The sequence below is a fragment of the Diabrotica virgifera genome, chromosome 10 (genome assembly GCF_917563875.1).
Source record: "Diabrotica virgifera virgifera chromosome 10, PGI_DIABVI_V3a".
Taxonomy (NCBI): domain Eukaryota; kingdom Metazoa; phylum Arthropoda; class Insecta; order Coleoptera; family Chrysomelidae; genus Diabrotica; species Diabrotica virgifera.
In genome coordinates this window covers 29,813,781-29,840,325 of record NC_065452.1, presented here as the reverse complement: position 1 = coordinate 29,840,325, position 26,545 = coordinate 29,813,781, and positions in this window count along the sequence as shown.

Below are 26,545 nucleotides of genomic sequence, written 5' to 3'. Positions count from 1 at the left end.
TTTTATGTTAGTACAACTTTTCTCAGAAATGAACAGTTTTAAAGTTATAATCAAAAAACCAATAAAAAATTCGAATTTCTCCTTCATATTTTGACATTTTGACTATTTAAACAATATTCCGGACCATCTTGAGTGGGAGGATAACTCAAATATTATTATTTCAGTTATTTTCAAGCAATTTCTGCAAAAAAATTTGAGTCACCTCTAAACGTCCATCTCAAAACAGATGCGCCCTGGACTAAAAAGATGTAGATTTAAGTTGTAGAGGAAGATGGTTGTATAACCGTGGTATAACTCACTAGATGCGATCGGTAAATAGATGCCAAAGGTAGAATTTCTGGTGGAATTGTATGATCTATATTAATTATTTGTATTTTAAACAAATTATATCGGTACGTTATATTAAAAAAATATTTTTAAAATTGAATAAAGGAATTTCATTATTAATTTAGATTTTAAATAAATTATGAATTCAATATTTTGTTTGCGTTTGACGTTCTGTATAAGGTAAACACCGTATGCTTTGTGGATACCTTGATATGTCAACTTTTAAATTTAAATATACACTGTTTAAACATAAATTTAAATATACAGGGTGATTCAGACAAGTCTAGCATAGTCCATGATCTTTAATTTTAATGAAACACCCTGTATATTTTTATGTTTTTAGAATCTGCTAAACAACCTCCCATCAAAAAAGTTTTTTTTATTTACATAAAGCCGCATCAACCATGAAAGGTTGTTGGATGTTGAACGATTACAATATAATTCTAATTATTACATTATTTTATAAAATACATTTATATTCACAATAGTTCTTCAGAAATGTTGTTGATGCTACGATAAGGCAATTTTTTTAATATGATCACTCCAGTTCAGTTGTCTGTCGAATCGCAATCCCAGAACATCTGTTGAATCTACTTGTTCTATGTCACTAGTTACTATTTTTAAGAAAATGAGAATAATTTTTAATATTTAAGTTATTAGAGTTAAGGTGTGTTTCCTGTATACATATTATAAGAGAAGATAAATCATTTATAAGTAAATTAATGGATTCTAAATTATATAATAACCGTTTAGATTCCACAGTTACAAGAATGTACTATCCAGTTTAATTTGCATGGAAATGAGGGTTATCGTTTTCTATCTCAGAAGATGAATCAGTAACTGAGTTGTATATTTTTTCTGAGTCTTGTTAATTTGTTTTTTATTCTACCGTCTGAAATATGATCATGAACGAATAGTAAAATTTCTTTAAAACAATTTATATCGGTTGTATAATTTTCTACTATAGCATAGAGGCATGATTTTTTGAGTTTCAAGCATGACATATAGCATCGCAAATAACTGTAAATTCCAAATTAAATTTCGGGGATTTAGATTCGATTTTACCTTTAATAGATTCCAGTGATTTAAGAGTATCAGGTCGTGAGACCTTTGGACGCTTCACTGGATTTTTTGGTTTGGAAAAAATAGTTGGGTCGTCTGGATTTTCAGGAGTGTCAGGAGAGTCAGCAGATATTTGTCTTTTTGTTTTTTGATGAGAGGGATCGGCGTTTAAAGTAGTAGTACAGTGGAACCTCGATTATCCGTCTCTCTATTAACCGTCACCTTTTTTAACCGTCAGGGTCCATACCTACATAAGTTATATTGACTACATAAGTAAAAATTTAGTCATTAATTCATTTTGTTTGAGCATTGCGATAAGCCAAACGAAATTCGTTGAAATGTACACGTGCAGTTATGCCACCACCGCATTTTTTTATGTAAATAATTTTTGTTCTTATTCAGGGCTCTGGATTAAATTTCAATTTAAATAGGTGATAAATGATACCGTGCTTTTAGAGTTCTATTTTTAGAATCGCAAGCCGAAAATAAAAATGCACAGCACAATAATTATTACAGTCAATATCTGTGTGTCACCATAATTAAATTTGATTCAAATTCGAACATTGATTGTGTCACTTAGTCGTTTGATCAATTAAGTTTTGTTAATGTTCTGTTAACCGTCTTTTCGATTATCCGTCATACCCTTGGTCCGGTGCCCTGACGGATAATCGAGGTTCCACTGTATTATTATTTGTAGTTGTGTCATTCTAATTGTCTTGTGCTGTAATTATAACATTAGAAGTATGTATGATTATTCGAAGTTCCAGCTTCCGTTCTCATTGGTTGGGGATTGGTTAAGAGTGATATTCTAGGTTCAGATTAAATGTTTGTTTCAGATGGTATTGATTGAGATAAAACAAGGCAATCTATTTCACGATGACCTTTTGTCATGCACTTAGAGCAGTTTAAATTGTCTGTGGATAGATATATTCGATAGTTGGTGTTGTCAAAAGATATTGTAATGAAGTCTGGTATACTTATATTTTCCTCAGGAGTGATAAAACTTTGACGACGGAAGCTTAATACATACGTGGTTATAGGCAATGTCCGGTATTCCAACTCCCAGAAACGTTATCTGGGATACTGCATGAAGCCCCAATTTTTTCAACTCATCTTCTAGTATTGAATTTGGTATAGTGGGACAAACATTCGAAATGATCAGTCTTGTGGCAGGAGTAATAAACGTCTTATTTCGACTACGGTATTGTTGATTGATAACGATGTGTGTAAGTTTAGCAATGTATTCACGACTTCAGTATTGGCAAGATAGATACAAATTCTGTTGTTAGAGATGCGGGATGCAAATAATACATTTTTGGGTTGTACTAGATTTCCTATTGCAATAATATATTCGTGTATTTTGACTCCATTTAGAGCTGATATAACAATGGCTTGGTTTTTTGTTGGGTATTTAAATGAGGTTACAGCATTGGAATATAAACTTGGTTGATTATTATTAGAAGAATTAAATCCAACAGTCTTCATCTATTTATATATATATATATATATATATATATATATATATATATATATATATATATATATATATATATATATATATATATATATATATATTTTTCATACCTCGGTATAAATTATTTGTAGGCGATACTCTTTTCACAAGAACAAAACGACAATGAGCTGCCGATAAAAATGTATTTGTTATGATTAATGTCTAATACTCACAGTTGTGATTTTTTCCGTAGGAAGTCACTGTAATTATAGTGTTTCACGGGTATATTACTTATGCATTTATTTAATATATTTCTGTATAAATCTGGGAGTAAATTAGTTACCCCCATCAAAAAAGTTAATGTAATGAATAATAAAAGGTGAAATTTTAAAATTATGTATAATTTCCGTCAAGATATACCTACGTAAAATTTTGAAATTAGTAATTTATCATACTTTAAATAATGGTATTGTATTATGTATTTTTTAAATTGGCTCAATATAGACATACATTTTCTAAACTAAGTATAAATCTATTTCGTTTTGTATTAAATATCAATGTCTTGACGAAATTTATAAAGTTTTTCAAAATTTCACGTTGTATTATTCATAATGGACCCTACATTATACACTTTTTTGAGATGAGGTTGTGAAGTAGTAGCCCGATCAAAGAACAATCTGACCCCAAAAAAAATAAAGGAAAGATGAAAATTTGGAAATAGGTAGTTGAAATTATCTGTTATTATATAAGAAAAAGTTTACAATTCTACATCCCCTCCATTTTACAAAAATGTAGGGGGTACCCTCTTCTCGTGGCTGAAAAATATACATTCAAAATAAGTCTGGAATTGGATAAAATGACTTATTCTTAACAACTTTTGTTCTATAGAATTTTTTCATTAAGTCAATATTTTTCGAGTTATTTGTGAGTGAATATATTCATTTTTACCAAGCAATAACATGTTTTAGGATGGTTTTTCGCAAATATCTCGAAAAGTAAGTATTTTATCGAAAAAAATATTCTTAGAAAAAATATAGCTTATAAAAAATTAAACAAAATTGTGTATGCATTAACTCTGTAGACCCAGTAGAAGCAGAGTTGTAGCTAATGAAAAGTAGGTTCTTCTTCGTCAAATTTCAAATTGAATATTTCAATGTGACATAACCAAAAAACAAAGCACTTTAAAATGCATTACAACTATGTTAAAGTGTTTAAAAACGGTTTATTTTTGTTTTTCAGAAAAATTTACACAAAAATACACAATTTACTTTATGTATTATCTAATATGATTTGTAAGTTTCATCGGTTTAAAGTGCTTATTTTTGAAAAGTCTGTAGTTAAAATGGCTTGAACGAGTAACTAATCACGAGTTTAGGCAAATTTTGAACAGCCATAGCATAACCAATTTTTGTCTAAGAAAAAAACAAAAAATCCAAAATATTCAGAAAATCAAAACGTAAATTTTGTTACTCTTTGAAATTTTTGGTATTACTAACAATTTTTAAGTTAACTTGAAAAAAAAATAGAATTTTTTTTCAAAATTTAATAAAAACCAGTGAACCAGTGAAACTTATAGATCATATAAATAATACGTAAGTAAAGTAACTTGTAAAGCGGTAACAATTAATTTTATAAGAAGCTAATTAGGGGACGATTTTTTTATCAGATAATAAAAGGGACCAACAGTATTTTGAGCGTAACTCACTTACTTTTAATGTTAGAAGTTTTTTTAAAAAACAAGAATACACTTTTTTTTAAACACTTTAAAAAAGTTGTAATGAGTTTTCCCCGGAAAGTGCTCCGTTTTTTGGTTATTTCACGTTGAAATATTCGATTTGGAATTTGACGAATAAGAATCTACTTTTCATTAGCTACAACTCTGCTTCTATTGAGTCTGGAGTCTTCATGCATACACCATTTTTTTCATGTTTTTATGAGCTATATTTTTGCTAAGAATATTTTGTTCGCTAAAATACTTACTTTTGAGTTATCTGCTAAAAACCGCCCAAAAACATGTTTTATTTTTGTTAAAAATCAACATATTCACTCGCAAATAACTCGAAAAGTATTGACTTAGTGAAAAAACTCTATAGAACAAAAGTTGCTTAGAATTAGTCATTTTATCCAATTCCGAGCTTATTTTGAACATATGTTTTTTCACCCCCGAGAAAAAAATTTTCAACCCGTATTTCCCAATTTTTGTAAAATGGAGGGGATGTAGAATTGTAAACTTTTTCTTAAATTATAATAGACAATTTCAACTACCTATTGCCAAATTTTCATCCTTCGAAGTTTTCGAAAATTTTTGCATTCATTGCTATAGCTCCATAGCTATAGCTTCCAGGAACAAAAAAATATACAGGGTGGTTCATTGAAACTAGAAATCATGGACTATGCTGTACTTACGTGAATCACCCTGTAAATTTAAATTTATGGTTTTAAAGCGACCATTTGAATTTAAAAGTTGACATGTCTCAGTATTTTTTATAATTTTTTTAAATAAGGACATAAACAATTTTATTCCATAAGTGGTTTCCATACTTTATAATTTCAGAATTTTCCCATGTATTATTCAAAATACGTATAGCTCGTTGACATCAGATTATTAAGCAGCTTTTAAAAATGTAAAAATATATCTACAGGGTGTTCCATTAAAACTAAAGCTTATGAACTCTGCTAGACTTGCATGAATCACCCTGTACATTTAAATTTATGTTTAAAAAGTGCACATTTTTATTTAAAAATCGACGTGGCTCAGCGTTTTTTATAATGTTTTGAAACAAGGGCAAAAATAATTTTATTCCATAAATGCCTTCCACACTGTATAACCAAATAGGAGTGATACGTCAAGAACAATTTTAAATTATAATCAACTTTGTAAAAACTCCATTAGTTTATATTCTATATTAATTTATTCTGTATTGTACCACCGCTAATAACCTTTTATGGTTTATGAGGGTATTTCTAATAAAAAATCCTAATCTAATAAAAGCCTCCTAGAGCCACCTAGAAAAGCAATCTGAAATACCAACTGACATTTTGGGTTTTTTTAGGTCTTTTTTTTTGGATTCTTAACCGTTTTTCGTTAATAAAAATTATAACTAATAATTAGATACTTATATGTGTTATTCAATAAAATATTGCAATTTGAAGGATCTAATTCCACATTGAAATCGGTAATTTGAGAAAAATTTAGAATTTTTTTTAACTACTTACAAAGATATAATTGCATGGTTTGCAAAGATATAATTGCAAGACATATGATATTAAACATGGTTTTTAATTTCAAACAACTCTTCATAGGTACTTAGAACATGAAGCAATTAACCGTATCTTACACGTATGTGACTATGTGAGACACCAGATCTCAGGTGGCAAATGCTTTTTGGAAACTACAAAGTGACTTCAAAAAAATATGGTTCTAATTAACTCCACTTTTACACACAATGAATATTTAAAAGGAGTTACTATAGCGGAGGGTAAGGAGGAAAAATTGATAAGACAAGAACAGTTGACGCTTATGTCAGTAAGAAGGATAGCGCATGTCTTGTTTAAATTGAGACAGTCGACAGAGGATTACGGCAAGAAAAAAAGAGCTACATTTCATATATACAGGGTTTTTGGTAAAGAATGGGCCATAGCTTAACCGTAGATTCCTAAGGTTAAAATAGGTTGATTTAATCTAACTTACCTTAGTACGAAAATTGATAATAACCGAAATACAGGGTGTCAACTTTAAACTTTTATTTAATTTATTCTTGAATATTTCCTAACAGGCATGGGATAATAACACAAAATTTGGTAATCGGGGGTTTTTGGAACGAGAAATCTAAATTCGCCACCAAAAATTATGTATTACCCAGAGGGCGCCACATACGCCTTTCAGCGCTCATTTAATAGGTTCAATTTTTTTTATTACCTACTCTACATACTTTTGGCTTCAAAATTTTTATTCTCTTAATATTTTTGCTTAAAAAAAGTATACTACATTCATATCGCTAAACTCAACCGTTTTCGAGATAAACGCATTTTAAATCTGCGAGACAACATAATTATATTTCCTCGCAGATTAAAAATATAAGATAAAAATTATTTTTTGCATAATGTCATTGTAGTTACACTCGAAAAATAACATAATGTATAGCAAATTTCTTCAAATTTTCAAATGGAATTTGCGATGCAATGACATAAATATGAGAACTGGAACAATTATTGTGGTTTCATGTTTATTTTTCGGCTCTAACTACAATGATATTATGCAAAAAATTACGTTGTATCGCAGATTTAAAATGCGTTTATCTCGAAAACGGTTGAGTTTAGCGAGATGAATGTAATATACCTTTTTTAAGTAAAAATATTAAGAGAATAAAAATTTTGAAGCCAAAAGTATGTAGAGTAGGTAATAAAAAAATTGAACCTATTAAATGAGCGCTGAAAGGCGTATGTGGCGCCCTCTGGGAAATACATAATTTTTGGTGACGAAGTTAGATTTCTCATCCCAAAAAATAACCGCTTACCAAATTTCGTGTTATCCCGTGCCTGTCAGGAAATATTCAAGAACAAATAAAATAAAAGTGTAACTTTGACACCCTGTATTTTGGTTATTATCAACTTTCGTACTAAGGTAAGTTAACTTAAATCGACCTATTTTAACCTCAGGAGGAATCTAAGGTTAAGCTATGTCCCATTCTTTACCAAACACCCTGTATGGATCTTAAGGAGACGTATGACAAGAGCTATGAAAAAGAATTAAAAGAAATGAATTTCTGAGAAGTACGTAGGGCTCGTAAAGAATATAATATATGAGGAAGCGTACACCAAAGTAAGGACTTATGTCTTATGTCGGATTGCACCTAATAACAATTTTCGGTATTGTGAAGTATAAAGGTACTTTGCTCTTGTTGAATTTGGTATCTGATGGTTGATCTTAGGTTTTAGACACATTGTATCCTATATTTATATACGCAAAAATAATGGAATAAACTCATTTTTTCGTGATTGGCGATTTTGGAGATAAATCGCGCAACAGGTCGATTTTTATTTTTAAATTATTTTTGGCCTATATGTATAGATATCATACTAGTGATCTCATCCATCTGGGCAATTTGGACGTGATGACGTAATGGATGATATTTTTTTAAAGAGAATAGGGGTCGTGCGCTAGCTCATTCGAAAGGTTATTCAATTCTCTATTCAGTAATATAAACATTAACACCATTATTAATCCCAAAAAATTGTTTGTGAATTAAATTAATTGAGACAAAAAGAAGAATGTATGTCAAAATCACCAATTCTGGAAAAAATGAATTTATTACATAATATTTTTTTATTACTTTTTATATGTAGATATTACATTTTGATTATTACCTAAATCTTTTTTTTTTACTTTTTATATGTACATAATATTTTTTTCTATTTTTTATATGTACCTATTAGGTACGTTTTTATTAGGTATAGGTACTTTTATCATTTTATTATTACATACATATTATTCCATAGTCGTTTTTTATTACTTTTTATATGTATTACGTTATTATTATTAATTTTTTTTAACAAGGAAGAATTTCCTATAACTGGCTGTATACCATTAATAATTACAAGTAGAATTTTTCTTGTTAAAAGGTATATTTATTTATAAACCCTTAAAAGGGCCACAAATATCACAACAAAACGTTTTCGTTCTGTAAAGATCATCATCAGTTCTACAAGCTTAACATGCTGGGCCACCCAATAATACAAAGGTTAAAACCCTTTAAAAGTTGACTAAACGTCTTACATGATTAAATACATTATGAAATCCAAAGGATGGATATAATCCCTATGGATAGGGCCCTAGGGCAACATAAGACTCCCACACGTGGTACGTGGGTTGCTAGGTAATAATTAGGTCATCACATTGAGAGAGCTGAAGATAATGCTCTTTTTACAGAGCGAAACGTTTTGTGGTGATATTTGTGGCCCTTTTGAGGGTTTTTAAATAAATATACCTTTTACCAAGAAAACATTTTTCACTAAATTTCTTTAAATTCTTTTTTATTACTTTTTATATGTATGTATTACGTTTTTATTATTATATTTTTTGTATTGTATTTTTTATATTTTTTTATATGTACAATTACGTTTTTATTATTAAATCTTTTTTATTCACAAGGAAGAATCTCCTATAGCTGGCTGTATAGGGACCATTAATTACAAGTAAATTTAATGAAACATTTTTTCTTAGTAAAAGGATATTTATATAAAAATCCTTAAAAGAGCCACATATATCACAATAAAACGTTTTCGCTCTGTAGAAAGAATCAGTTCTACAGCCCTAACATGCCGAGCCACCCAAAAATACAAAGGTTAAAACCCTTTAAAATTTGACTAAACGTCTTACATAATTAAATAGATCATGAAATCCAAAGGATGGATATAATCCCTATGGATAGGGCCCTAGGGCAACATATGACTCCCACACGTGGTAAAGTTGACACCATCTATCTATCGCCCGTTGGCAAATTCAAACAAAAATATAACTCCAGATCATCTTTTATCACCTTTAGTCCAGACAAATTAATATATGTATTTATTATATATTTTAACACCAAAAATGAGATGTTTTAACCAAATATTGCTTCAAATATAATGTGCAGAATAATTTTGAATTACGTTCCGCTAATGAACTTGCTTTTTTGTCCTTAAAAGTAGAAAAACGTTTCAATTATATTGTTTAATATTTCATCTAAATATAGTCGTCTAACAATTTTAACTGTACTAATGCCCAAGTATAAATTTTCAAGTGTTAAACTGATTGATTTACGATGAGTAACCCGGTTGTAAAAATACCGGCATGTGCCTTATCTAAGGGACTGGACTTGCAAATTTTTAGTTTAGTTGTATCTTTGCAACGAGCTTGTTTATCGATAAAAATTAGATGTGCATCTCTAAGACTTAGATATTAATATGTAAAAAGTTTATGTTCATTTTTAATAACGGGTCTGAGAAAAAAATTCTTGAAAAAAATGATTATGTTTGGTCTTTTAAAGTGTACTAGTAGATACCTTAAATGTAAAATACTTTTCCACAGTTTCGTCTATGTACGTCATCGTTAACGCTAATAGGGCTTTTCAACACTTCTCATATGTTTCAGGCACTTGTCATATGTCGTATGATTTTAATATATCTACGTCATACGTTATTGGTATGTAGTATATACCAATAACTATACATACCAAAGACGTATGACGTCATCATCATCAGTAGCTCGACAACCCTTTTTGGGTCCTGGCTTGTTCTAGGATTTTCCGCCATGCTGTTCTGTTCCTTGCTTTGTTCTTCCAGTGGGTAATCACAAGTGTTTTCAGATCTGGTTCCACTTGTTCCATGTATCCAAGTTTGGGTCTTCCCGTTGACCTTCTCCCTACTGGTGTTTGCCTCATTATATGTTTTGGTGTTTCGGTCTCCAGCATCCGTTCAACATGGCCCATCCAGCGCAGATGTCCGATCTTTATGGATGTTATGACGTCGGGTTCGTTGTATGCTGCGTATAGTTCAAAATTATATCTTCTGCGCCATACGTCATTTTCTTTCACCCCCCTTATATATGTATCTGAGGATTTTTCGTTCAAACGTACCTAATAAGTTCTCATCGCTTTTCGACAGTGTCCATGTCTCTGATCCATATATAAGAACTGGTTTTATCAGGGTTTTGTATATTTTGCATTTGGTTTTTCTCGTGATGTTGTTAGATCTTAGATGTGTAATTAGTCTATTATATGTTTTATTAGCAATATGTATTCTTCTCTTAACTTCTTCAAAGACGTACGACGTAGATATATTAAAATTGTATGACATAACAAGTGCCTGAAACAAATGAGAAGCTTTGAAAAGCCCTATAGAAGATGCCGTTTTATCACCTAATATTTTTCCGACAGGGTGGTAGAGTGATAATTTTTTTTACATTTCACTTTTAACCATTTAAAAAACAAAGAAATATATGCAAGGTTTTGTTTGTTTTTCCAAAATCAGATTTTCTCCTCTTTGTCTATAATATTCACATTATATATTGTTATTTTATGATTTAATACTTGTATCAAAAAATTTGTGTCTGTGAAACAACAAATATCGCAATACGTCCCTGGACATCGGTTACTCGAATGTCATAATAGTCCAGGACGCATCTGTTTTGAGATGGACGTTGAGAGGTGACTCAATTTTTTTTGCAGAAATTGTTTGAAAATAACTCAAATAATAATATTTGAGTTATCCTCCCACTCAAAATGGTCCGGAACATTGTTTAAATAATCAAAATGTCAAAATATGAAGGAAAAATTCGATTTTTTTATTGGTTTTTTGATTATAACTTTAAAACTATTCATTTCTGAGAAAAGTTGTACTGACATAAAAGTTGCGTAATTAAATTTCCTACAATATAAAACTGGTTAAAAATTTAAAAAATAGTCACTCTTGTTGCAAAATAGCAATAATTGCGAAAAAAAAACCATACAAAAACAAGTATTTGCATTTTACGTTTTTCAACCATTTATGCTAGACTTAGGACCTTCATATTTTACCCAGAAAAACTTTATGATATAGTAAAACAACACTGTAAATTTCATTAAGATCGGTTTAACTGATTTTGCAAAATAAATTTTGCAATCCAGCTTTCGCAAAAAAATTCATTTTTTTTTTAAATGTTGCAGGACTAAAAATAAAGCAGATAGAAAGTTAAATTTTTTTTGCTTATAGAAGTGTACTGTACCTTTCATTTGAAATTTGCAAAATTAAAATCGATTAATTACCACGGCGTCAGGAAATTTTTTAAATATACATTAATTTTTGGTGCTACGCGCAGGACAGCAGTGTTCGATTCACACAAGTTGATTTCCACCAAAATTTCTTCCAATCTTTATCTAATATATTATTTTCTTACTCTATATTTTGTTGTATTTTAATATTTTAATTGCACAAAAATCAAACTAATGTTATTATTGTTTGTGAAATATTGTTTAAACAATTGCATATGTTTAAAAACAATAAACTTTTATTCTCTAAGTTAAAATATATGAACAAAGAAAGTTTTTGCTAAAAGAAGTGTTATTTCAAAGGATAGAGTATGTGTTTTTATTTTGCAATAAACAAATTTATTTATTTATATTCAAATGCAATAAAAATTAAAATGTATCAATCATTATCAAAGGTCATTGGAATGCCCAATCAGAGCAGACTATCCGCTGTCCTGCGCGTAGCACCAATAATTAATGTTTATTTAAAAAAATTCTGACGCCGTGGTAGTTAATCGATTTTAGTTTTGCAAATTGCAAATAAAATGTACAGTAGACTTTTATAAGCAAAAACAGTTTCAACTGGATATCTGCTTTATTTTCAGTCCTGTAACATTTTGAAAAAATGAATTTTTTTTGCGAAAGCTGGATTGCAAAATTTATTTTGCAAAATATATTGAACTGATCTTAATGAAATTTACAGTATTATTTTATGGTATCATAAAGTTTTCCTGGGTGAAATATGAAGGTTCTAAGTTTAGCATAAATGGTTGAAAAACGTAAAATGCGAATACTTGTTTTTGTATGGTTTTTTCGCAATTATTGTTATTTTGCAACAAGGATGACTATTTTTTTAAATTTTTAACTAATTCTTTATTGTAGGAAATTTAATTACGCAACTTTTATGTCAGTACAACTTTTCTCGGAAATGAATACTTTTAAAGTTATAATCAAAAAACGAAGAAAAAAATCGAATTTTTCCTTCATTTTTTGACATTTTGATTATTTAAACAATGTTCCGGACCTATTTGAGAGGGAGGATAACTCAAATATTATTATTTGAGTTATTGTCAAGCAATTTCTGCAAAAAAATTTGAGTCCCTCTCAACGTCCAAATGTACTAATATTTTTACAGATGCGCCCTAGTCTATAACATACAAAAATATTATCTGTTTGAATTTGCCGACGGACGAAATATCGATGGACCCGACTTTACTTGGGTTGCTAGGTAATAATTAGGTCATCACATTGAGAGAGCTGAAAATAATGCTCTTTTTACAGAGCGAAAGCGTGTTATGATATTTGTGGCCCTTTTAGGGGTTTTTAAATAAATATACCTTTTACCAAGAAAAATTTTTTCATTAATTTACTTTAAATCTTAAATCTTTTTTAATACTTTTTTATATGTATTAATTCTTATTATTACTTTTTATTATACGTTTTTTATTATATTTTTATCGTTTTATTATTACATACCTCTCTCTCTCTCTCTCTGTCTGTCTGTCTGTCTGTCTGTCTGTCTGTCTGTCTGTCTGTCTGTCTGTCTGTCTGTCTGTCTCTCTCTCTCTCTCTCTCTCTCTCTCTCTCTCTCTTTCTATTGTCTTCCTTTTTTATGGAGTATTGGGCGCTCTTGCGTTTCTTGGCCAAAAGTGACAAATGACTGATTGGCTGGATCAGCGCATCCTCTTATGTTTTATTCCTTCGAAATTTCCTTTACAGTAGATATTTTCTATCCCTCTCTATTTCTTGCTCTATGTTTGACCTCTCTCCATCTCAGGAACTATAGGTTTTGAGACAGAACGACAAATGGTAATAAAAAGCACATAATTACGCAAAAAAGGAGTTATCTTGGGAAAGGATCACTACAGGAGCAATGTTTTGATCATATTGTTAGAAGACCTTGTCATCTAAGGGCTACAACTAACACTGCCAAGGAGGTAAGGCTACCTGAGGACATGAAAAGCCATAATTTTATTAAATAAATAATGTTGAGTAAGCGAGGACAAATTAATATAAATAGAGATAAAGAAAATTATTGGCAAAAACTCGCAAAGTAAAAATGTTAATATACAGGGTGTCCCGAAAAGATTGGTCATAAATTACACCACAGATTCTGCCGTCAAAAATAGGTTGATTGAACCTCACTTACCTATATACAATAGTGCATACAAAAAAAGTTACAGCACTTTGAAGTTACAAAATGAAAATCGATTTTTTTTTCATATATCGAAAACTCTTTTCGCGAAATCGCGAAAAAGCGATTTTTTATTGAAAATAGACTTGTGGCATTCTTATGGCAGCAGCATCTTAAAAATAAATTAAAGTGAAATTTGTGCACACAATAAAAATTTTATGGGGGTTTTGTTCGTTAAAACCCCCCCCCCCCCCCCAAACTTTTGTGTACGTTCCAATTAAATTATTATTTTGGCACCATTAGTTAAGCACAATGTTCTTAAAACTTTTTTGCCTCCTAGTACTTTTTCGATAAGCCAATGTTTATCGATATATTTTGATTATTTGTCGAATCCACCACATATTTGTATATGTATATGGCTAAGTACGATTATAGAGACCTGTTTATAATCTGGAAATTTATTTATAATTTACATTTTTAGGTATATTTTGAAAAAGAAGCCACACATCGATAAAAGGTGACTTGTCAAAAAAAGACTAAGAGGCAAAACAGTTTTAGAAACCCTGTGTTTAACTAATGGTATCACAATAATAGTTTAATTGGAACGTACACAAACATTTGGGGAGCTTAAAAGAACAAAACCCCCATAAAATTTTTATGTAGATATGTTAAAAAAGAAGCCCCAGATCGATAAAAATTGGCTTATCGAAAAAGTATTAAGAGGTAAATAAGTTTTAAAAACGTTGTGTTTAACTAATGGTACCACAATTATGAGTTCATTGGAATGTACACAAAAGTTTGGGGGGGTTTAACGGAACAAATCCCCCATAAAATTTTTATGGGATGGATAAACTTCACTTTAATTTTGTTTTAAGATTTCCTGCCATAAGAATGATACATGTTTATTTTCAATAAAAAATCTCTAATACTTTTCGATATATTGAAAAAAATCGATTTTCATTTTGTAACTTCAAAGGGCTGTAACTTTTTTTATGAGAACATTAAATGTTAAATGTACAAATTTCGTACTAAGGTAAGTTAGGTTCAATTGAACTATTTTTGACCCCAGCATGTGGGGTATAATTTATGACCAATCTTTTCGGGACACCCTATATAAAAGGAAATATAATATGGAATGATTGAGGACAACTGTATACAGGGTATTTTGTAAAGAATGGGCCATAGCTGAATCATAGCTTCCTGAGCTTAAAATAGGTCGATTTAAGCTAACTTACCTTAGTGGGAAAGTTGATAATAACCGAAATACAGTGGAACCCCGTTAACTCGGATTAATCGGGACCGCGGCCGATCCGAGTTATCGAAAATCCGGGTTAGCCGGAGAAAATGGTAAAAATTAATAAAATATGGTATGCTTACAGATAAACTCCGTTATAATTGTCACACAGACACTGGTAAACCACGTTCGCATTCCACACAAAACCACACATACAAAGCGTCGTCAAGAGTCTCATTCTTAGCTTTATTAGCTTTGCACCGATTGTCCAAACTGTCTTTTGTTATCATTTTGAAAAAAAATTCTTCGATTTTAGTTCTATTTTTCTTCCAATCCGATACTGTAGATGTACCGACACCATATAATGCTGCAAGATTCACCTTTATCAATTCTACTTAATGCTTCTAGTTTCTTTTCCATTGTCACTACAACATTTTTACGTTTTGTTGCCCTTATAGACAAAAAACACGCACACAAAATCTGAATAGATTTACGAACGATTACAGAACGGAAGCGAACAATACGACTTTACTACACACAATACCGTCTCTGATGTTATGTTATTTAATAACAGTGATGACTACGACCATTGTTAAAAAAAGAATTTTAATTGTCTTTTCTAAACAAAGCTAAGACAGTTTCAAATAAATAAAGGATAATACAGGTGCCTGTTGTTTTCGATAACACGACAATGAATGTGGTGTGCCATGAGTCATTTCTACTATGGTATATGTAGTTCAAATTACACAAATACCCATTATCTCTCAAATATTATATTACATTACATTTTTATTGTTGAAATGTTTGTCTGATAAAAATCGGTCCGGGTTAGCCGGAGTTCCGGGTTATCGGGGGCCGACTTATCGGGGTTCCACTGTACGTCAAAGTTAAACTTTTATCTTATTTATTCTTGAATATTTCCTGATAGGCAGGGGATAACAACACGAAATTTGGTAAGAGATGGGACAGGATAATGGGACGAGAAATCTAAATTCGCCACCAAAAATGATGTATTATCCAAAGGGCGATACATACGTCTTTCAGCTCTCATTTAATACGCTCCCCCATTTAATTCCTTTTTTTTATCCACCACTCTACGTACTGTTTGAATCAAAACTTTTATTCTCTTAATATTTTTACTTACAAAAGGTATACTACATACATTCATCTAGCTAAACTCAACTGTTTTCGAGATAAACACATTTTAAATCTGCAATACAACATAATTTTTTGCATAATATCCTAGTTACACCCGAAAAATAAACTTGAAACCATAATAATAATTGTGCCAGTTCTCATAGTTATGTCATTGCATCGCAAATTCCATTTGAAGAAATGTGTGATACATTTTTGGAAATTTTTATGATTTTAAGTTATTTTTCGTGTGTAACTACAATGATATTATGCAAAAAATTATTTTGCCTCACAGATTTAAAATGCGTTTATCTCGACAACGGTTGAGTTTAGCGAGATGAATGCAGTGCCGGATTTAGGATACTTGCGGCCCTAGGCCAAATTATCCCGAGCGACCCCCGATATCTTCACGAGTATGTAATTTCATATTTCATATTAATACATACCGTTTATTTTAATTTCACTTTTTAAAATTGGTACAACACACAAAACATAAAATAAATGAATAGAAATGCCACTAATGTTCTATTTGAATACGGTACATAAATATGTTGCAATGTTGCATTCCCTAAAAATAATTTTGGTTTAAAAATTTGGCTAAAACCCCAAAACAGCTCTAACAACAATTTCTATATTTATAGAAAATATATAATTCAAAAAGTTAGCAAAGAGCAATTATTTGTAAAATTATTAATACATGTTGCTAAAATTATTATATTATAAATTAGTATTGCATTTGTTTCATTCGAGAGGAAAAGTATAGTTGACAACAAAAGACTAAAAAAAGCCGAGTTGAAAAGACATTATAAGTAAGACAACAAGCAAAATAATATGAACTGTAATAGTAATAGGCTACGATACTGAAAAATATAAATATGAATATAACAAATAAACTTCTAGATGCTAGATGGTTCAATTAATAAAGTTGGATTAGTGATTAACATTGACACTCATTCCACTCCATACTCATAATAAATCTCATATCTAAACTCTAAACACTCACTTTTCTAGCTTTTTTGGCTGTAAAATCTTTAATCAAGTCGTTAAAGTCTAAGGCAAGGCAAGGTTAAAGTCTAAGCAAAAAGCTCAGCATTTGAAACAAAACTAGTCAAACTAGACAATCTAGAATCTTCATCAGAAGTCGAGTTCCTCAAGTACTTTTTGATTCTTTTCAATGCGCTGAATGATCTTTCTCCAGATGCTTTAGATGTCATCATGCATAGTAGAATGCGCAAAGCCGTGTCCATATTCGGAAATAATGTTGTTAACTGTTTTTCACGAATGAGTTTCAGATACTCCAAAAGTGTATTCCTCGGAGGCTTGGTAATCTTGTTATCATGAGGTTCTCTTTCTTCATCAAATATACCTTCAACAAAGCCTTTGAACTGTACACACTCTTCTCCAAAGTCACCATATATGTCAATTCGACACTTTTTAGCCAAAATAGAAGCTTTTTCCCTGATTTCTTCATTGTAAATTGACGATAAGTTGTTTAAAAATACAAATTTTTCATAAAGACTGAAATAAACTTCGGACATTTCATTCAATTCTGAATAAAGCCTGTCAATTATAACATTGAATGTATTAATATTTAAGGTTTCTTTGCCATTAAAGTGGGGTTCAGTGGATTCATCTTCTTTGTCTTCGCCAGGGAGAGCTTTTCTTTCTGGGCGTCTTTTTATTTCAAGAATATAGGTTTCATTTTTAGACAACTCTTTTCCTCTTTGTTCATAGGAATCAAAGTTCTCTCTCACTCTCAATACGTACTCTTTTAGAGCTTTGTATATGTTACAAATCACATTCAAGTCTGTAGCAGTTTTTTGCAATGTTTTGCTACTGTCAAAACATTGTAAAATATCGTACCACATGTGGCCTAACCCCAAAAACGAAGCTTTGAGGCAAATACAATCTTTACATTCGTATTTCCATTAGGCTTATGGGATGGCGCTACAAATGATGTAGAGCCATTTAGTCAAATATAGAGGTAGGTTGTGTAGACCCTTGCTAATCTGAAGATTTATTGTTGATGCTTTTATTGATATAATAATCTAAAAATGCTTAATTTGTGGCTTAGGCCACTGTTGCTCTGAGCGCCTCATTTGAAAAATTGTTTACTGATTCCACTGCGGCCCCCTTTTGCTTGCGGCCCTAGGCCGCGGCCTAGTCGGCCTAGTGGTAAATCCGGCACTGGATGAATGTATACTAAATTTACAATCACGCCCGAATCATAATTTACTATGTACCTATATACATTGTTAATCCCAAATAATGATTTCCAAACTTTATACATTGTAAATTATAATTCGGGAGTGCTCCGCTCCTATTAGTAGCATTTAACGTGTCTTGGTTTGTTTATTTCTACTGCATCTTGATTGTAAATTTAGTATAGTAATACCTTTTTTAACGAAAAATATTAAGATAATAAAAGTTCTTATTCAAAAAGTATGTAGAGTGGGTAATAAAAATTAATTTATTAAATAAGCGGTGAAAGGCGTATGTGGCGCCCTCTGGGTAATACATTATTTTTGGTGGCGAATTTAGATTTCTTGTCCCAAAAAACCTTCGTTTCCGTTTACCAAATTCCGTGTTATTATCCCATGCCTGTTAGGAAATATTCAAGAATAAATAAAATTAACATAAAATCCTTTATAAAAGGTATATTTGTTAAAATCCCTATACAGGGCTACATCAAAGACATAACTAGTTTTCGATCGGTTGACCGATCATCATCAGTGCAATCTTAGAATCTACATGCAAGCCACCAAAGTAAAAATAACAGGGTAAAAACCCTTTACAATTGATCTGTCATCGGAACATATGACAAAGATGTGAATTATAACATGGATGATTAAGATATCCAATGTTTTTCGCCCGAGGTACCAATGAGCTCTATCTGACAAGTTCACATCATGACTGTACGGAAGCAAGACTTGCTACGGAAGCAAGATGTCGGATCAATTGTAAAGGGTTTTTACCCTGTTATTTTTACTTTGGTGGCTTGCATGTAGATTCTAAGATTGCACTGATGATGATCGGTCAACCGATCGAAAACTAGTTCTGTCTTTGATGTAGCCCTGTATAGGGATTTTAACAAATATACCTTTTATAAAGGATTTTATGTTTTTGTAATGGTATACAGCCAACTACAGGAAATTTTTCCTCGTGGATAAATAAAATTAAAGTTTAACTTTGACAACCTGTTTTTCGGTTATTATCAATTTTCGTACTAAGGTAAGTTAGCTTAAATCGACCTATTTTAAGCTCAGAAAGCTATGGTTAAGCTAATGCCCATTCTTTACCAAACACCCTGTATACGTATTATGGACTTATTGGCCCATCTTTAGTACAGTATACTTACACCCAGGCGCGGATCTAGAAATTCTTAATAGGGGAGGCTGGACTTCCCGAAAATATGAGATATTATTATCCAGATTTAGCCATACGATTCATGCTCCCTCTAAGGCTCTGAGCACAGTGTGCTCCCAGTATAGCTTGTAGTTGTCGTTTTCAAGCATTCTGCCAGGGACCAGTGCCGGATTTACCACTAGGCCGACTAGGCCGCGGCATAGGGCCGCAAACCAAAGGGGCCGTAGCGTTTTGTAAAAAAAAAATTTTTTATAAAAAAATGTGTAAAAAAGCCGTGTCCGAATATGGACACGGCTTTGCGCATTCTACTATGCATGATGACATCTAATGCACCTGGAGAAAGATCATTCGGCGTGTTGAAAATAATCAAAAACTGACGAAGATTCTAGATTGTCTAGTTTGGTTAGTATTGTTTCAAATGCTAAGCTTTTTCAAGCCTTAGACTTTAACGATCTGATTAAAAATTTTGCAGCCAAAAAAGCTAGAAAAGTGAGTGTTTACGGTTTAGATATGTGATTTATTATATAGAAAGAAAACTACAGTATCTCGGACATGTGATGCGGGGCGAGAAGTATGGCACCCTGCGACTCATAATGTAGGGAAAGATAGATGGCAGAAGAAGCATCGGTAGAAGACGAATTTCATGGCTAAAGAACCTGAGAGAATGGTTTGGATGCAGCTCAAAACAACTGTTTAGAGCTACTTCCTCAAAAATTAAGATAGCTATGATGATTGCCAACCTCCGTAGCGGAGATGGCACCTGAAGAAGAAGATGAGATTTATTATCAATATGGAGTGGAGTGAGTGTCAATGTTAAGCACTAATTCAACTTTATCCAAATTAAGAATATGACATTGACGTTTTTCAGTATAAGAGAATAATAGTCCAGGGCCCATCTGCTTTGAGATGGACGTTGAGAGGTGACTCAAATTTTTTTGCAGAAATTGCTTCAAAATAATTCAGATAATAATATTTGAGTTATCCTCCCACTCAAAAAGGTCCGGAACATTGTTTAAATAATCAAAATGTCAAAAAATGAAGTAAAAATTCGATTTTTTTCTTCGTTTTTTGATTATATATTTAAAAGTATTCATTTCCGAGAAAAGATGTACTGACATAAAAGTTGCGTAATTAAATTTCCTACAATATAGAATTGGTTAAAAATTTAGAAAATAGTCACCCTTGTTGCGAAATAGCAATAATTGCGAAAAAACCATACAAAAACAAGTATTCGCATTTTACGTTTTTCAACCATTTATGATTACACTTAGGACCTTAATATTTCACCCAAAAAAACTTTATGATATAGTAAAACAGTACTGTAAATTTCATTAAGATGTGTTCAATAGATTTTGCAAAATAAATTTTGCAATCCAGCTTTCGCAAAAAAAATTCATTTTTTCAAAATGTTACAAGACTGAAAATAAAGCAGATAGCAAGTTGAAATTTTTTTGCGTATAGAAGTGTACGGTACCTTTCATTTTCAATTTGCAAAATTAAAATCGATTAACTACCAAGGCCTCAGGATTTTTTTTAAATAAACATTAATTATTGGTGCTACGCGCAGGACAGCGGTGTTCGATTCACACAAGTTGATTTCCACCAAAATTTCTTCCAATCTTTATCTAATATATTATTTTCTTACTCTATATTTTGTTGTATTTTAATATTTTAATTCCACAAAAATCAAACTAATTTTATTATTGTTTGTGAAATATTGTTTAAACAATTGCATATGTTTAAAAATAATAAACTTTTATTCTCTAAATTAAAATATATGAACAAAGAAAGTTTTTGCTAAAAAAAGTGTTATTTCAAAGGATAGAGTATGTGTTTTTATTTTGCAATAAACAAATTTATTTATTTATATCGAAATGTAATAAAAATTAAAATGTATCAATCATTATCAAAGGTCATTGGAATGCCAAATCAGAGCAAACTATCCGCTGTCCTGCGCGCAGCACCAATAATTAATGTTTACTTAAAAAAATCGTGACGCCGTGGTAGTTAATCGATTTTAATTTTGCAAATTGCAAATGAAAGGTACAGTACACTTCTATATGCAAAAAAAATTCAACTTGCTATCTGCTTTAGTTTCAGTCCTGTAACATTTTGAAAAAATGAATTTTTTTTGCGAAAGCTGGATTGCAAAATCTATTGAACCGATCTTAATGAAATTTACAGTGTTGTTTTACTGTATTATAAAGTTTTTCTGGGTAAAATATGAAGGTGCTAAGTGTAGCATAAATGGTTGAAAAACGTAAAATGCGAATACTTGTTTTTGTATGGTTTTTTCGCAATTATTGCTATTTTGCAACAAGGGTGACTATTTTTTAAATATTTAACCAATTCTATATTGTAGCAAATTTAATTACGCAACTTTTATTTAAATACAACTTTTCTCGAAAATGAATACTATTAAAATTATAATCAAAAAACGAAGAAAAAAATCGAATTTTCCTTCATTTTTGACATTTTGATTATTTAAACAATGTTCCGGACCTTTTTGAGAGGGAGGATAACTCAAATATTATTATTTGAGTTATTTTCAAGCAATTTCTGCAAAAAAATTTGAGTCACCTCTCAACGTCCAAATGTACCAATATTTTTACAGATGCGCCCTGGTCTATAATGTGACAATTGAACGATTAGAAGTTTATTTGTGGTATTTTTAATATTTTTATTTTTCAGTATACCGTAGCTTATTACTGTTAGGTTCAGGTTATATTATTTTGCTTGTTCTTTTACTTTTCAACTAGGCTTTTTTTAGTCTTTGGTTGTCACTCTGTCTACTTTTCCCCTCGAATGAAATAAATGTTATTTAATTTTAACAATTAAGGACATAGATATAGGGGCAAAATGTCGCCTGTCAAAATGTTCAATGTGTTTTAAATGTATTAATTTTTTTAGAATCATGAGAAAACTAATAAGTATTTTTAAAAAATTTAAACGCAGAATGAAAGATTACGTTATTACCGAAGGCAGCAAGTTCCTGAAAACTTCTATAATGTTTATTTTAATAAGTTACAGAGGTGAAAAAAAGAGAACATTTAGTGTGACTTTTAATTTCAAATATCTCATTCAAAATAAACTTTTTGATTATTCTAAGGGACTTTCGACCCTTGGTAATAGTGCAATCTTTCGTTCTGCCTTCTGCGAAATAATAAATATTAAATAATAAATATTTCAAAAATACTTATTAGGTTTCTCAGGATTCGAAAAAAATGAATACATCTAAAACATATTGAACATTTTAACAGGCGACATTTTGCGCTTATGCCTTTAACTGAAATTCTAATTTATAATATTTTAGCAATATAAATGCTATAACTTTTCCCATGCGGTACGATTCATTTTCAATCAAATTAAGTCAAAACATAAATTGAAACGAACGTCGATGTGTATATACATTTTGTATACTCAGTATACTGTATTCTATATACTACACACACACACGTCAGCGCAGGGCCCCCGCTACCATAAGTGCAAAGTGTGTAATGCACACGGGCGCCATCCTTTAGGGGCGCAAAAATTGAGGATAAAAAATTTTTATCCTGCAAAATATTTACAAAAAAAATCAAAAAGCAAAAATTAATTTTAAAATAAAAGTTGAGAAATTAAATAGATCAGTTTTACTTTGTTTGGATGACATTATTAGTCTTTCTATAGATATAAAATAAAAAATCCTGCTATAAAAATAACAAACACCAATTCCGTAGACAAAACTGTAGATAAGAAATACCTAACTAAGCACTGATTTCGTGGAAAAATTCTAAACATGTAAGTAGTAGTGTGTGGGCGGTAGTTCTATCTCATCTATAAGCCAACGATTGTGTGACACTCAAATGATGAATCGACAATATTTGATAATCGCGTTCGCGTACCCATCAAATAACTAATTAGACCGGCATGTATCGTCGTCCCCGTTAGCGAAATTATTTCGATTCGATTTTTTTGCAAATTACTCAAAATGAGGTCTTTATAACAAATCCAGAGAGCCAGGCGGTGCCTTGGTCGAAAAATTATTAAAACAAATTCACAAAAATAATTTTTTTCATTCGAACTAATTTTTTTAGATCGCTTGGGTCATTCTGAGTAAAAAATGCCTCTTGTCATTTTTCACTAAAATTGATTGTTGTCGAGTTATACGCGATTTAAACTTTAAAAATGCGAAAATGGCCATTTTTAAGGCTTAAATAACTCGATTAAAAATTATTAATATGAGAGTCAAAAAGTGACGAAGTCAAAGTTTAAAACCCCTCCTTCAAGATCCTGAAGAAATTTTTGTCATTATTTTATTACAAAGCTGTTGTTTTTAATTATTAACAATTAGCGCTATAGCCCAAGCTGTATCGTTGCCCCCGTTGACGAAATTATTTCGATGGTTTTTTTTGCAAAAGCTTACTCAAAAAGAGGTCTTTATAACAAATCCACAGGGTTCCAGGCGGTACCTTGGTCGAAAAATTGTTTAAACAACTTTTTTAAACAAATTCACAAAAATAATTTTTTCACTTCGAACAATTTTTTTTTAGATAATTTGGGTTATTCTGAGCAAAAAAGTTCTCTAGTGATTTTTCTCTAAAATTGATTGTTGTCGAGTTAGGTATATGGCCATTTTTTCGCATTTTTCAAATCTTAAATCGCGTATAACTCGACAACAATCAACCTTAGAGAAAAATGACAAGGAACCATTTTTACTCAGAATAACCATAGTTATCTAAAAAAATTTGTTCAAAATGAAAAATTTTCTTTTGTGAATTTGTTTAAAAACATTGTTTAAACAATTTTTCGACCACGGCACCGCCTGGTACCCTGTGGATTTGTTATAAGTATTATGGTAAGTCCCGTCTAAAGGTACGTTTTTACTGGCGCGGCTCGCTCGTTTAATCGCTGAAAGATCGTCGCTGAACAGGGTTGCCAGATTGGGGTATTTTCCCACAATTTTTTGGTAATTTGAAACCGTCTAGGGGAATTAAATTTGCGAATGTACATAGAACTGTATATTATACCCTCATATAATCGAAGACGATAGGGCCTATGAATTATTTCCAGGGCCTCTGTTAATAAGTAGTATAATTTTGGATTACTCTTCTTTACATATGACTACTACTTCATTAAAATGTGCCAAAAATTTAAATTTGGGAGATTTGAGCTTCAATTTGAGGGAATTTCAGTTTCTAAGTGGGAGATTTATAAAATCACATCTGGCAACTCTGTAGCTGAACAGTGAATGCGGTGTATCTGATTGTGCGTGTGGTTGTGTGGATTGTAGGAGCCGTTTTGACTGAAGCGTCTATAACCTTTGTATGGGCGAGTCGAATAATATATTGCTTATATTATTCCGACGACTTTAAAACAGTACTCCCGGTCGCATTTCTAAAACCGGAAGTCCTAGGTCAAGTTTCTCACCTTTAGTACCATCCTTGAATCATAAGCTTTCGTTCGACATCTCATCTGTCATTCTACCTAGTGGAATGACGGAGGAGTTTTTTTCACGGACGACGAACAGACGGGCAGACAGTCATGAAACCAGAAGTACGTATATATTTGTTCTCATCTTGCTATAGCGCGTCGAATATTACATCGCTTGTACCTACTATTGACTTTAAAATAGTACTTGCGGTTGCATTTCTAAAAGCGGAAGTCTTAGGTCAAATTTTCTCACCTGTAGTAGTATCCTGGATCATAAGCTTTCATTGGACACCTAATTTTCATTCTACCTGGTATAATGAGGAGTTATGTTTACGGACGGACGGACAGACGACAGACGGACAATATTAATATTATTATTCAAAGAAAACAATTATTGTTAAAATACATGCGAGCAGAGGAAATAGAGGATGAAGAAAGAATTGTCCAATGCTACAAGATTAGAAAAACATGTAATATTTAAAAGAAGACATGAAGAAGGATACTTCAAAATTGTGATAAACAACCATTTATTAGGAAATTATGAAATGATACATACTTATAAAAACAAGCTTCACTTCACAAAAATTTCTCAAATACAAAACTCCGAAACACGCACCGCCAACAAATCACACAAGCAGTATACCGCACCCGTGTTGAGCTGGCCCCCCCCACTTGCAAAAATTAAAAAACAAATAGCCCTGATTTATGAGCTATTTATGAGCTCTCATATTCCGCAAACTAAAAATTTTGAGCTCGTTCCACTGAGCAGGAATTTAATACCCTAGTGGGGGGGGCTGAGTCAGCCCCCCCCACTACTTAAAAATAGGAATATTGAATCGGTTTTTGCGGCAGAATTACGAGCTATTTATGAGCTCTTGAAATTATATACTTTCGATTTTTGAGCTCATCCCCTTCACCCCCAAACAACCCTTTAATTGATTTAACTTAAGAGAAAGATGCTGAGAAAACTTAAAATATATCGTATTGCAAATATAATTCCTATAGGTTATATACTCTAAGAATAAACTATTAAATCAAGAGCATTTCGATTATTGAGCTACAACCCCTTCGCCAGAAAACCACCCTATCTTCCCGGCTTAAGAGAAAGTTGTACTTAAAATGCGTTAAACTAATTATTTGGCGACTACATATCATTTAATAATTTATAAGCTTCCAAATTACGCGCATTTAGATCAGTAAATTGCAATTTATTTTGTATAGTGCAGTCACTGAAGGTAAAAATAAACGATTACCTTCATTTCGGTGAACCTTCATCGATTTTCACGAAAATTGGTCAGTGGTTAGAGGATACGTCAAGAAACAAAGGTGACATGGTACCACCTTGCGCCTTTACCCTGAGGGTGGATACCGCCCCTTCTCGGGGGTGAAAATTATTTTATAAAAAATAACTGCACAAATCAATAAAAGAACAAATTAAAAGCAAAATTTATTATATAAAGTTAATAAAATAAGTAAATACTTTTTAAGTTATTAAAGATCAAAGATTTTAATTATTTGTGAAAAAAATGCATGTTTTGAAGAGGTTTTTTGTAAATCACTAAAAAACTGCAAGTTTTTACAAAAAAGTAAATAGTAGTTTAATTCGTATAGCTTATATTCTAAAAATAAACTCTAAAATCACGCGCCTTTCGATTATT